This window comes from Arachis hypogaea, chromosome 1 (assembly GCF_003086295.3).
Source record: "Arachis hypogaea cultivar Tifrunner chromosome 1, arahy.Tifrunner.gnm2.J5K5, whole genome shotgun sequence".
Taxonomy (NCBI): Eukaryota; Viridiplantae; Streptophyta; class Magnoliopsida; order Fabales; family Fabaceae; genus Arachis; species Arachis hypogaea.
In genome coordinates, this window is record NC_092036.1 from 29,330,364 (window position 1) to 29,339,434 (window position 9,071).

At 39.9% G+C, this 9,071-nt stretch overlaps 2 non-coding genes across 2 annotated transcripts; both read right to left on the bottom strand.

Moving 5' to 3' along the window:
* Positions 1-1,641: 1,641 nt before the first annotated feature.
* On the bottom strand, positions 1,642-1,745 carry LOC112711973 (small nucleolar RNA R71). Its single transcript, XR_003157643.1, has one exon. It is a non-coding gene; the product is annotated as a small nucleolar RNA R71 (small nucleolar RNA).
* A 6,509-nt stretch (positions 1,746-8,254) lies between these two features.
* On the bottom strand, positions 8,255-8,362 carry LOC112715400 (small nucleolar RNA R71). Its single transcript, XR_003159670.1, has one exon. It is a non-coding gene; the product is annotated as a small nucleolar RNA R71 (small nucleolar RNA).
* Between the last annotated feature and the right edge of the window lie 709 nt (positions 8,363-9,071).

The following is a 9,071-nucleotide window of genomic DNA, read 5'->3' on the forward strand; positions in this document are numbered from 1 at the left end:
AAGCATATGGCGGGACTTGTTGGTAACTACAAGGGGGTCCGCCATAGTCATCATTTTGGTATGCATCACAGAATGGTTGTTGGTTGTAGTGCATTGGAAAAGAAACTCTCCATAATTGGATCTCCTCTGAGCCTTGGAAAACGGATGAGGTGATCATACTAGAAATGCTTTCTCATGTTGGACCAAATTGGGGTTTGAACGGATATAGTGACATGTAATCCTCCCAACACTTTGATTTGGAAATACATGTGGTATAATCAGTGACCACACTTCATCTCTTCCCATGAGCAATTAAATCAAGGAATTGGGCAATTGTTCAAGCTTAGAGAGATTGGATTGTCAAGGAATTGGGATCCAATCACCTAATATTGCCAATGAGATCAATGAATACATTGATTGAGGAAGAGATGAGAATGAACTTGATCCGGAGAATGCAACATCTCCTAAGCCCAATGAATCCCCATCTCTGATCTTACCCATTCTCTTTACTTTCTGCCATTTATTTCTATGTCCATCTTCCCAAATCCCCATTTATGATTCTGCACTTTATTTTCTGCAATTTACTTTCCCGCCATTTAATTTCCTGCAATTCCCAATTACATTCTGTTTAGCTCAACTAGCACACTCTTCCAACTAAAGTTGCTTGACCAATCAATCCCTGTGGGATTCGACCTCACTCTATTGTGAGTTTTTACTTGACGACAATTCGGTATACTTGCCGAAGGGAAATTTGTTGAGAGACAAGTTTTCGTGCATCAGGTTTATGGCGCCGTTGCCGGGGATTGATTTTGTATCGACAATGATTAAGTTGGAAGTTCACTAGATTGAGCATTTTCTTTTTATTGTTTAATTTGCTTAGTCATTTACTCTTAGTTTCAATTAATCTTCTTCCTCATCCCCTATCCCCTCGTTGTTTTCTTTTTCTTTGAATTTACTTACAATTCTGCTCACTAACCCACTAACTGTTTGATAATTTGCACCACTCACACTAACAATCACTCTAACAAGAATACTCACTCCGTTTGTTTTCTTGCTGTGTGCTCTGTTAGTTGTATGATAGGGAGACGAAGCGGAGCTTCAACTTCCTTTGATTTCGAACCTGAGAGGACCCTCCGTAGATTTAGGAGGGAAGCCAGAGGAAAAAGAGTTGTTGGTGCTGAGGAAGAGGAAGAGTACTTTGAAACAAACATGAAGGAGAACATGGAAAACAACCATGAAGAAGAAGCTCACAACCATGCCTGAGAAGGCCCTGTGAATCATGCTGGGCAAGAAAGGAGAGTTCTAGGCTCTTACATCAATCCAAACCCAGGAAATTGTGGAAGTAGCATCCAAAAGCCCACCATAAATGGCAACAACTTTGAATTGAAACCCTAGCTCATCACCCTTGTTCAGAATAATTGCTCATTTGGAGGAAGTGCCCAAGAAGACCCCAATCAACATCTAACCACCTTCCTAAGAATATGTGACATTGTGAAGTCTAATGGTGTTCATCCGGATGTCTATAGGTTGCTTTTGTTCCCTTTCTCACTTAGGGACAAAGCATCTATGTGGCTGGAGTCCTTCCCGAAGGAGAGCTTAACGAATTGGGAAGACGTGGTAAACAAATTTTTGGCAAGATTCTACCCTCCTCAAAGAATCAACAGGCTGAGAGCTGAGGTATAAACCTTTAGGCAACAAGATGGTGAGACTCTCTGTGAGGCATGCGAGAGGTTTAAGGACTTAACAAGAAGATGCCCACCAGACATGTTCAATGAATGGGTTCAACTACACATCTTCTATGAAGGTCTTTCTTATAAGTCAAAGAAGGCCGTAGACCATTCATCAGGGGGCTCTCTAAACAAGAAAAAAACCATTGAAGAAGCCATAGATGTCATTGAGACTGTCGCTGAGAATGACTACTTCTATGCTTCTGAAAGAAGCAACACTCGAGGAGTAATGGAGCTGAACCACATGGATGCACTGCTGGCTCAAAACAAGATGATCACCAAGCAGCTAGCAGATCTTACCAAGAAGGTGGAAGAAAACCAAGTCGCAGCAGTCATCACCTCATCACTAGCTCAAGAAGGAGTGAATGTAGGAGAAGAGGGTGACTGGGAACAAGCCAACTATGTTGGAAACTCACCCAAACAGACCGATGATCCATATTCCAAAACTTATAATTCTAGTTGGAGAAACCACCCTAACTTTGGGTGGGGAAATCAACAAGACCAAGGCCAAGACCAGAGACACCACAACCACAATCCCAACAACAATGCAACTCACCAACATACCTCACAGAGATCCTATCAACACCCACCTAATCACCCTTCTCAACCACCTAATCTCAACCCACCATCACTAACCGAGGATAGACTCTCCAGGATTGAGACTCTACTTGAAGACATATGTAAAGAAGTCCAAGACAATAGAGTGTTCAAGGATGAAGTGCGAGCCAACATTAAAAACCAGGGAGACACCATCAAGAGACTGGAGTCTCAAGTGGGGTATCTATCTCAATAGTTTCCCAAACCCACTGATAGTTTTCCAAGTGACATAGAGAAGAACCCAAGAGGAGAAATAAAGAAAGTAAGGTGGGAAGAATGCAAGATGATCACTATAAGTGATGAGAGGAGTGTGGAGGAAGTGCACACGCAAACAGAACATCTCCAAGACATTCCAAGGGAAAATCGTGAAGAAAGAAACCATACACCCCATCCCACACATAGGGAGGAGCTAAAGAAAGGGGAGACCCTAAACCATATGCACCCATTCCCCAAAGACTCAAAGGTGGTGTGGCAAGGAGAATGTATTCAAGGTTCCTCGACATGTTTGCATCTCTAGATGTAAATATACCATACATTAAGGCCCTCCAGCAAATGTCCTCCTACATCAAGTACATAAAGGAGCTGCTGGCCAAAAAGAGTACATTGAAGGGGGCAAACAATAAGGATGAACAGGGAGTGCAGTGCTCTCATTCAAACAGAGCCACCTACAAAGATAAATGATCTAGGGAGTTTTCACATTCCTTGTGCTATAGGAAAGACAATGATTGATAAAGGGCTCTGTGACCTGGGAGCAAGTATCAACATAATGCCTCTATCCCTCATGAAAAAGCTTCAAATCAATGAGCTAACACCCATGGACGTAATCATCAAATTGGCTGACAAAACTCAAAAACAGGCAATAAGAGTGATTGAAAACATATTAGTGAAGGTTGGGAACTACTTCCTACCCACAGGCTTTGTTATCCTGGAGATGGAAGAGAATCACATCCATCCCATCATCTTGGGAAGGCCATTCTTAGCCACAGCCAGGGCACTTATAGATGTGGAGCGAGGGGAACTAATCTTGAGAATACATGATGAATACCTCACCTTCAATGTCTTTAAACCCTCAAAAGAAGCATATCATGATAACAAAGGTTCAAGGGAAGACCACAGTAATGAGCTAATGGAAGAGACTAGCATGGAAACACAAGCATCAAACCTGAGAACCCTTATGGTTGACAAGCAATGTGGTCGGAAGGAACAACAGCCAAGTGTAATCCAAGAGGAACTAAACCCATCGGAGTCATATGAAACAAGCAACAAAACCTTTCTGAAAGAAGAAACCACAAGGAGCAAGGTGACATCAAGAAACACGAGGAAAAAGGGCCCAAGGGGATGGAGAAACAAGAAGATCCTTACAGAGAATTTCTCTCCAGGAGATGAAGTGGTCTCTGCCTATTTTTCATCTATCCCACCTCATCTCCCCACCATTCCATCTCAGCTGCCTTAAGTGTACACCATCAACAAAATCTTGTCCTTAGAACATGTGGAGCTTCTTAACAAAGCCAATGGAGACAAATTCACTGTAAGAGGGGAAGATTTGAAGCACCACCAACCACCCTGACAAAGGCCAAACGTCAAGCTAATGACGCTAAAGAAGCGCTTCATGGGAGGCAACCCATGTTCTATACCCTTTCCTTTTAATCTTTAATAGTCGTTAATAAAGTCAAAAATTCATGAATTCTAAATCAACTTTGACAAATACTATAAGAATCCCTACATGCAGCATATAGTACGTGATAAATTTGGTGTTCAAGGCACACCAAGAAGGCTTGAACACACTCCAGAATATGAGATTCTTATCGAATCTTGTTGCACCATATGATCACAAACAAGTTTGGTATCACCAACGTTGCACGCATGGGCATTTGATTGGTCGGTTGGTTTGCATTCATGAATGGCTCTTAGTTAGTCAAAAATAAAAACAAAAAAAAAATTGGGGGGTGGCTAGCCTCCAAATTTCTTTTACCGCCACAATTTAAATTAATTCTTCTTTTTTTTGTTTCGCAAGGGATTGGGAAGGAATATTGGAGGAACTTGATGGGACAACCAATTGAAGGGGGGTTCGGCCACTTCACCCACGGAAACACACACTTGTCTTCAAGGGGTGCACCTTGGGAAGTGTCACCATGCAACATTGGGAGTTGGATAGCCTTGGAGACTGATGAGTGGATAATTTATACGCTTTTTGGCATTGTTTTTAGTATGTTTTTAGTATGTTTTAGTTAGTTTTTAGTATACTTTTATTAGTTTTTAGTTAAAATTTACTTTTCTAGACTTTACTATGAGTTTGTGTGTTTTTCTGTGATTTCAGGTATTTTCTGGCTGAAATTGAGGGACCTGAGCAAAAATCTGATTCAGAGGCTGAAAAGGACTACAGATGCTGTTGGATTCTGACCTCCCTGCACTCGAAGTGGATTTTCTGGATCTACAGAAGCCCAATTGGCGCGCTCTCAACGGCGTTAGAAAGTAGACATCCTGGGCTTTCCAGAAATGTATAATAGTCCATACTTTGCCCAAGATTTGATGGCCCAAATCGCGTTTCAAATCAGCTCAAAATTGCCCGGCGTTAAACGCCGGAACTGGCACAAGAATGGGAGTTAAACGCCCAAACTGGCACAAAAGCTGGCGTTTAACTCCAAGAAAAGTCTCTACACATGAAAGCTTCAATGCTCAGCCCAAGCACACACCAAGTGGGCCCGGAAGTGGATTTTTATGTAATTTACTCATTTCTGTAAACCCTAGGCTACTAGTTCTCTACAAATAGGACCTTTTACTATTGTATTTTCATCTTTGGATCTTTGGATCTTTGGATCTTTGGATCTTTGGATCACTTTAGATCCTTTGATCATCTTTAGATCTTGGTTCTTCTGGTTCCCTCTCTGGGACCGAAGCCAATGATCACTTTTGTTCTTATGTATTTTTAACGGTGGAGTTTCTACACACCATAGATTAAGGTGTGGAGCTCTGCTGTACCTCGAGTATTAATGCAATTACTATTAGTCTTCTATTCAATTCGGCTTGTTCTTATTCTAAGATATTCATTCGCACCCAAGAACATGATGAATGTGATGATTATGTGACGCTCATCATCATTCTCACTTATGAACGCGTGTCTGACAACCACTCCCGTTCTACAAGCAAACAAGGCTTGAATGTTTATCTCTTGGATCCCTTAATTGGAATTTTCGTGGTATAAGCTAGAATTGATGGCGGCATTCAAGAGAATCCGGAAGGTCTAAACCTTGTCTGTGGTATTCTGAGTAGGATTCAATGATTGAATGACTGTGACGAGCTTCAAACTCCTGAAGGCTGGGCGTTAGTGACAGACGCAAAAGAATCACTGGATTCTATTCCAACCTGATTGAGAACCGACAGATGATTAGCCGTGCCGTGACAAGGTGTGTAGAACATTTTCACTGAGAGGATGGGAGGTAGCCACTGACAACGGTGAAACCCTACATACAGCTTGCCATGGAAAAGGAGTAAGAAGGATTGGATGAAGACAGAAGGAAAGCAGAGAGATGGAAGGGACAAAGCATCTCCATTCGCTTATCTGAAATTCTCACCAATGAATTACATAAGTATCTCTATCTTTATGCTTTATTCATATATCATCCATAACCATTTGAGTCTGCCTGACTAAGATTTACAAGGTGACCATAGCTTGCTTCATACCAACAATCTCTGTGGGATCGACCCTTACTCGTGTAAGGTTTATTACTTGGACAACCCAGTGCACTTGCTGGTTAGTTGTGCGAAGTTGTGATAAGGAGTTGAGATTTCAATTGAGCGTACCATGTTGATGGCGCCATTGATGATCACAATTTCGGCACCAAGTTTTTGGCGCCGTTGCCGGGGATTGTTCGAGTTTGGACAACTGACGGTTCATCTTGTTGCTTAGATTAGGTATTTTTCAGAGTTCTTAAGAATGAATTCTAGTGTTTCAAGGTGATGTTCTTATCATCACCAAAGCTGATTGATTCTAATCAATTTAGCTCTTGAATGCAATGTCCTGCTGAAGCTTGGCTAGCCATGTCTAATTCCTTTAGACTGAAGCTTTAGACTAACATTGCATGATTCCTGGAATCCTCATTAAGAATTTTGATACCTTTATTTTATTTTCCACTTAATTTTCGAAAAAAAAAAACCAAAAAAATTACAAAATCATAAAAAAACCAAAAATATTCTATGTTTCTTGTTTGATTCTAGTGTCTCATTTTAAGTTTGGTGTCAATTGCATGTTTCTGTTCTTCTTGCATTCATTCATGTGTCTTAAGGATCTTCAAGTTATTCTTGATGATTTTCTTGCTCTGATCTTTAAATTCTCTTGACTTGCGTGTTTTGTTGTTTCTCATATGCATTCTCATTTTGTTAGTGTCAATGGTATACAAACTGCTAAGTTTGGTGTCTTGCATGCATTGTTATTTGATTTTAGTTGCATTTTGATTATTCCTCATTATTAAAAATCCAAAAAAAAAATTTTTTTATTTGTGTCTTTTCAAGTCAATAATATAGAGAATTGAAGATTCAGAACATACAGCAGAGGAATTACACAGAAAAAGCTGGGCGTTCAAAACGCCCAGTGAAGAAGGCAAACTGGCGTTTAAATGCCAGCCGGGGTGCCTGGTTGGGTGTTTAACGCCCAAAAGGGTAGTGTTTTGGGCGTTAAACGCCAGAATGGATACCATTCTGGGCGTTTAACGCCAGGATGGCACAAGAGGGAAGATTCTGTTTTTAATTCAAATTTTTTTTCAAGTTTTCAAAATTTTTCAAAATCAAATCTTTTTAAAATCATATCTTTTCAATCATATGTTTTCAAAATCAATTTCTTTCCATTTTCAAAAATACTTGCTAACAATTAATGATTTGATTCAACATTTCAAGTATGTTGCCTTTTCTGTTGAGAAAGGTTTAATGTTTGAATCATATCTTTTCTTGTTAGCCAAGTTATTAATTTTTAAAATCAAATCTTTTTAAATTGTTTTTCAAATTATATCTTCTCAATCACATCTTTTTAAAACCATAACGTTTCAATCATATCTTCTTAATCACATCTTTTTCAAAATAGTTTTCAATCATATCTTTTTAATTTCTTATTTCAAAATCTTTTTCAAAAATCACTTGATTTCTTTTTCACTCTTAGTTTTCGAAAATCAATTAGTATTTTTCAAAATGTTTTTAAAATCTTTTTAATTTATTTTCAAAAATTTCTTCCCTTCTTTTCACATCCTTCTATTTATGGACTAACACTCCTCCTTAATGCACAATTCGAACTCCATCTTTCCTGATAAGTTCGAATTCTTCTACCTCTTCCTTCTATTTTTCTTTTCCTCTGACACCTCAAGGAATCTCTATACTATGACATAGAGGATTCCATATTTTCTTATTTTCTTCTCTTTCATATGAGCAGGAGCAAAGACAAAAGCATTCTTGTTGAGGCTGACCCTGAACCTGAAAGGACCTTGAAGCGAAAGCTAAGAGAAGCTAAGGCACAACTCTCTGTAGAAGACCTAACAGAAATCTTCAAAGAAGAAGAACCTATGGCAGCCGAAAACAACAACAATGCCAACAATGCAAGGAAGGTGCTGGGTGACTTTACTGCACCTACTCCCGACTTCTATGGGAGAAGCATCTCTATCCCTGCCATTGGAGCAAACAACTTTGAGCTTAAGCCTCAATTAGTTTCTCTAATGCAACAGAATTGCAAGTTCCATGGACTTCCATTGGAAGATCCTCATCAGTTTTTAGCTGAATTCTTGGAAATCTGTGACACTGTCAAGACCAATGGGGTTGACCCTGAGGTCTACAGACTTATGCTATTCCCTTTTGCTGTAAGAGACAGAGCTAGGATATGGTTGGACTCACAACCCAAAGAAAGCCTGAACTCTTGGGAAAAGCTAGTCAATGCCTTCTTGGCAAAGTTCTTTCCACCTCAAAAATTGAGTAAGCTTAGAGTGGAAGTCCAAACCTTCAGACAGAAGGAAGGTGAATCCTTCTATGAAGCTTGGGAAAGATACAAACAATTGATTAGAAAATGTCCTTCTGACATGCTTTCTGAATGGAGCATCATAGGTATCTTCTATGATGGTCTATCTGAACTGTCCAAGATGTCATTGGATAGCTCAGCTGGAGGATCTCTTCATCTGAAGAAGACGCCTACAGAAGCTCAAGAACTCATTGAAATGGTTGCAAATAACCAATTCATGTACACTTCTTAAAGGAATCCTGTGAACAATGGGACGAATCAGAAGAAAGGAGTTTTTGAGATTGACACTCTGAATGCCATACTGGCTCAGAACAAAATATTGACTCAGCAAGTCAATTTGATTTCTCAAAGTCTGTCTGGAATGCAAGCTGCACCAGGCAGTACTAAGGACGCTTCATCTGAAGAAGAAGCTTATGATCCTGAGAACCCTTCAATGGAAGAGGTGAATTACATGGGAGAACCCTATGGAAACACCTATAATTCTTCATGGAGAAATCATCCAAATCTCTCATGGAAGGATCAACAGAAACCTCAACAAGGTTTCAACAACAATAATGGTGGAAGAAACAGGTTTAGCAATGGCAAGCCTTTTCCATCATCTTCTCAGCAACAGACAGAGAATTCTAAGCAGAACCACTCTGACTTAGCAACCATGGTCTCTGATCTAATCAAAACCACTCAAAGTTTCATGACTGAAACAAGGTCCTCCATTAGAAACTTGGAGGCACAAGTGGGTCAGCTGAGTAAGAAAATTAATGAACTCCCTCCTAGCACTC